Genomic DNA, 5998 nt, shown 5'->3' with positions numbered 1-5998 from the left:
AATCTCTGTTAATTAGCTTAGCCTCTGCTAAATAGCTTAGCCTCTGCTAAATAGCTTAGGCTCTGCTAACTACCTAAGTTTCTGCTAACTAGCGTAATCTCTGCTAACTAGCTTAGCCTCTGCTAACTAGCTTAGCCTCTGCTAACTATCTTAGCTTAAGCTAAGTAGTTTAGTCTCTGCTAACTAGCTTAATCTCAGCTAACTAGCTTAATTTCTGCTAACTAGCTTAGTTTTTGCTAACTAGCTTAGCCTTTGCTAACTAGCTTAATTTCTGCTAAATAGTTTAGCCTCCGCTAACTAGCTTAATCTCTGGTGAATAGCTTTGCCTCTGCTAACTAGCTTAGCTTCTGTTAACTAGCTTAGTCTCTGCTAACTAGTTTAGCTTCTGCTAATTAGCTTTGCCTCTGCCAACTAGCTTAGCTTCTGTTAACTAGCTTAACCTCTGGTAAATAGCTTAGCCTCTGCTAACTAGCTTAGTTTCTGCTAAATAGCTTAGCCTCTGCTAACTAGCTTAATCTATGTTAACTAGCTTAGTCTCTGCTAACTAGCCTAAACTCTGCTAACTAGCTTAGTTTCTGCTAACTATCTTAGCCTCCGCTAACTATCTTAATCTCTGCTAACTAGTTTAGCCTCTGCTAACTAGCTTAGCTTCTGCTAACTAGCTTAATCTCTGCTAACTAGCTTAGTCTCTGCTAGCTAGTTTTGTTTCTGCTAACTAGCATAGTCTCTGCTAATTAGCTTAGTTTCTGCTAACTAGCATAGTCTCTGCTAACTAGCTTAGCCCCTGTAATTAGGTTAATTTCTGCTAACTAGCTTAATCTCTGCTAACTAGCTCAGCCTCTGCTAACTAGCTTAGTTTCTGCTAACTAGCTTAGTCTCTGCCAACTAGCTTAGCCGAGACTGCTAACTCTAAATGCATAGGCAGGCTAGAGGACTCTCAGAACACCATTATAATGCTGTTGACTAATCACCCTCATAGTGCTGTAAAATACCAGTCATCCTTGTGGAGGCACTGGTATGGGTGTCTTTTAGAAATAGGTGATATCTGTGATTGTTCTGATATTTTTATACTGTTTTTAATCCTAGTTTTATGTATTTGTTCATGTTTTTTATGGACTCCTATGTCTGCTAATAAAGATGATGATGAAACACAAAGGGTTGAAATTGTACGTATCCAGTTATATAAACAACTATGAAGGTAAGTTAACAGTTGACCAAAGCGACTCTGATACATGCTAGGTTAGTGTGTGATGTATTATCCTAACCCTAATGTTAATCTCAGTCTGAAACAAGGAGGCAGGAGAGGTCACAGTCAGGGCTGAGTGCTACAGGTCCATGAGGAAAAGCCAGAAGCTTCACTGTGTGAGTGGAAGAGAAAGTCATCCTACAGGTTCACTTAATGCTAACAAACACGTTTCTGTTGTCAAATCAACTTTCTGTGACTCATGTCATTGCTGCTAATAACAGATAAAGACTATCATTCAATCATTGTATCATTTTTTTATTTATTAGCATTTAGTTTCCTCACAGGAAGTTTTATGAAAAAAATATTAATATTTATAAAAAACAAAATAAAAAAAATCAATGTGGAAAACACGGAATTTGGGAAAAAATAAAACGAAGATTTTATAAGTCCCTAATTATTGCAATATATAACTACATAAAAATAATTATTTTTTAATTTACTACTTTGTATGCACTCATTTCATAATACAGAGGAAAACTCTATACTTAATTTTATTTTTTATATATTTTGTTAATAAATATTTCATGAGTAACATAGTTGTCTTTGTCACATTTTATTTGACATTAATAATTAATTATGCACAGTGATAAATATTGTACATGATATGAGTGATAACACGTGTTATACAATAGATGTAACTTAATATTTTTACATGTCCTTTGGTGTACCATGGGTACATATAGTTAGTGAACCACTGTCCTAAGGTACCGAGGTTTTATATTTAGAAATAATGTAAAATTAATGGTTCTCACAAAAACTAGATTGTGTTCTGGGTTGTTATCATTTCAATTAAACATTTATTTTGTATTTTTCTATGAAATAAGTAAAGTGAGATTACACATATATATTTTACATGATTAACTATAAATAAATAGTTTTTATTAGACTTTTTCCTGTTTTACTTTGTACAGTTTAGAAGTTTACTAACATAATGTCACTAATTTAATGTTGTCTTTCTATTATTACACTTACAGCCAATACATGTTGTTCTCTAACTAACATGTGCTATTGTTAACAGATTGTGCTCAGGGATTCAAACCAGTGAAGATTCAGAGATACCAGTACACCTTAGTGGCAGGTACAGCCTTGTGCAGCCACGTGGCAGCTCTACCGTACCAGACGGCCCACTACTCCCAGCTGAGGAAAACATCTGTTCTCCCAGTGTTCAGCTGTACAGAGACTGAACAGAAGTGGTACAAAGCAGTTACCATGGTAACCAACCTTTTAATGACACTTTATGTATAGAAACATCTTAGGTGACATCACACCAAACTGAGAACATCACACTAGAGCAGAGTTCCAGTGCTGAGTGGCACCAACTAATGAGGTGCTGCATTACCCCCACCATATTCAGAGAGGTCTGTCACACCAGGGAGGAAAGCTCTGCTGAAAACCTCACCAAAAGGCTTCTGAGACCATCCAGTCAGACTGCTGACATGTGGTGGGGGCTTGACCTGGAGCCTATAGCAGTAGAGGAGTACTGTGGGGTAAGGGAGGTCAATCATGTATGTAATGTTTTACCAACACGTATAAATAAATAATTCAGATCAAAGTATTATGGTGTTCTGTACAGTTTAAGTCATTAGTTTTAAAAGTGAATTGACAGGAACTAAAAAATCATTGACCAAACAAAAGCAGAACACGACTTAAATTAACACAACAAACATTTTAATAAGGTAGCATTCAAAGGCTTGAACTGTATGTAAACATATTTCATATAATTATAAACACTGATAAGATGTAGGAAAAAAGGGGTTGTGAAAGTTTTAAAAGGAATTTAAATTTATTGAAGTACAAAAAAACTGGTTTAATGCACACTTTAATCTGAACAACTCTTTATATTCACCAAGCTTTGGGTCCGACGACTTTCATCAGGTCATTGTAAATAACATACACAGAGGGCACTAGGGCGCTGCCCGCTCCCCATCTTTTTTTTTTAAATCATTTTTTTTTTGAATACGCAATTAATTATTATGAGCACAATGTGTCTTTAAATTTGCCATCTCATGTCAAATACAAGATATAAATGATAATTTTCAGGGGAAATGGTTTCCTCAGTGCAGCAGCTTCCTGCTAATGGCTGCCTGGAGACGATCAGAGCTGTATAGAGAGAGGTGTGTCCTAATAGTCCCTCCTATCTCCTTTCCTATCCACTTTTCCTTAACCCTCATAGATGACATCACAGGGTTAAGGAAAGGTGTTAGGAGAGGAGTTAGGAAAAGGCCATCACGTTTGTTCTGACAATCACACACTTCCACTAGGTGACGTAATAATCTGACGGTGGTGAAGGTTAGTGACGTCTGTCGTGGTGAAAAAACTGCACATTTCCTAAAATGGACTAAAAGCTAATTTCTAACACTTTCCACTGATATAATGTCATAAATCACAGGTATGAATGTAAATCAAAGGAAAAGAGGTTACCATGGCTACGAGGAACTAAAGGTAAACTAAAAAACGTCACATTGAGAATAGTTGATCACACTCACCTTCTACTCACTAATATGAATTATGTTGAATAAAATGTGGATAAAAATTTCTCTGATCATTTTTCTAGAACCACAGAGTGTCTGTTTTATGTCCGTTATAATCTGATATGTCTACATATAATAATATATGGGTTTTAGATTATTTATTTAAAGTTGTTCATATTATTGCATTGATAACCTACATGATCTATGTTACTTTTCTGTCATCGTGAGTTTCCGTAAAAGCCCTGGTGTGTGTTTCTTTTTTCCTGAGCTTAAAGAGAACTTGGACGCTCTTTATCATGGCCACGACTTAAACACTTCCAGGGGTGAAGGAACAGTGGATAGGAAAGGAGATAGGAGGAAACATTAGGACACAACCAGAGAGTAGCAACAACTCGTTCACTCCAATGGTTGTTTTATTTACAGCAATGGCGGCTCATTGAGCTTCACATTTAGTCCCTGAAGTGATCAGTTTATCATTGTAGCACATTGAAGCTACAGTAGATTAGACAGTCTGTGATGCACTTTAGAACTTTTGAGATTGAAATCACACAGAAGTTTAAAATAGACCAACAATGTTGAAATTAAATTATACTAAACTTAATGAAGAACTATACTTAATACTATAAGTATTATAGGTTACTACTGTATTATACACGTTATTATACTAATCATGTAATATTGTTAGAGTGTAAGTGACCTACTGTAGGAGCACAGGGAGCAGTGATGTCACAGGACTGGTTTCATATGATGCAGCATCAACAGACCATGATGAGTCATGTAAACATGACATGGTGTGTTTCAAATGTGTATTATACTGTGATATTACATTAGATATCATACTGAAGGTTTTATATGAATTATATTAGTAATCACACCTATTCTATGTAATAATTTCACACTACTACTGTTGTGATGCTGCATGGTGAGGACCAATGATGCTGCACAGTGAGGACCAATGATGCTGCATGGTGAGGACCAATGCTGCTGCACGGTGAGGACCAATGATGCTGCAGGTCAGGATGGCTGGAGAATGTTCTGTTAGGCTGCTGAGTAGTGATGCTGGGTGTGTGCATCAGTGCATAGTAAAAATATAATGTCTATATTTATGTATAAACATAATAAATATATTTTCAATGTGTCCGGTCTGGATGTGATGTTTTTTAATCACCACTTTTTTTTAAGAAAATTAAAAAAAAACTCAAAGCAATACATACTGTATACAATACATATTAACACATTTTTATACAATGTTTTAGTTAATAAAATGTTACATTAGGGAAAAAAAACTATTTATGGAACTACATAAACATATATTGTATATACACATACATATGATGGTGTACTGTATAAATATTGTCAATCAATGCAGTTATTGACGACAAATTACCAAAAATCCCAGATATGTCAATGGATTCAAATTGCCCACCACTAACTTCTGGAAAAAACTGAGTTTACATGAATCATGTGATGGTCAAGCATTTTAGACTCAAACACGCTGTAATTCAGTCTTTAGATCAATGTGTCCAACTTGTGATACAGTAAAATCAACACCACTGTGAACATTTGAACACACTGTCAGACTCAGATCCACCTTTTTCACTCAATGATGTTCTGATGAACTTACTGCAGCACTGCCAACAGTAGTTGTTGATGTAACTCACTTTCCTTTACACAGGAGATCTGATCTTTAGATATTGGTGTATTTTTTATTCAGCCTCTGTTGATCATCATAACTTCATAGCATTTATTCAGACATTCTCAACACAGACACATGGTGATACAGGACTGTGGACCAGAACATGTTATCAGGAGATACAAATGATTTCAGCCTGTCTCACTGTGCCTGATAGAAAATGTATCCCCTCTATAATCCTCAGGTGATGGACTAACATCATCTGCTTTATTCTGTACACATTTATCATCATTCATAATAAAACTTGTGAATTAGGAATAGTTTCACTTTTGTAAAGAAGAAGAACATGAGACAGATGTGACCTCATGCTTTGCGTTCTCAGATGGCGCCACTTTTAGGCGTCCGGAAAGAAGATATGTCGTGTTGACTTCAAAATAGTGTTGGATGAATGTTATAAGATGGGAACAGGTCCTGATAGAAAAAACAGGCTGTGATCAGTGGGAGGGGCCTATAGTGTCACTGTAAAATCTTTCGCCGTCACATTCTAAATGCTGTATCTTTGCTTTTTTTCAATGGATTCACATCAAATTTACATGTATTATTGACAACAAGATGAGCAAAAAGATACATTATAACCCCGCCCAAAAC

The sequence above is a fragment of the Gouania willdenowi genome, unplaced genomic scaffold, assembly GCF_900634775.1.
Source record: "Gouania willdenowi unplaced genomic scaffold, fGouWil2.1 scaffold_282_arrow_ctg1, whole genome shotgun sequence".
NCBI lineage: Eukaryota > Metazoa > Chordata > Actinopteri > Blenniiformes > Gobiesocidae > Gouania > Gouania willdenowi.
The sequence above is the reverse complement of the archived record's forward strand: the minus strand, read 5'-3'. Positions refer to the sequence as shown.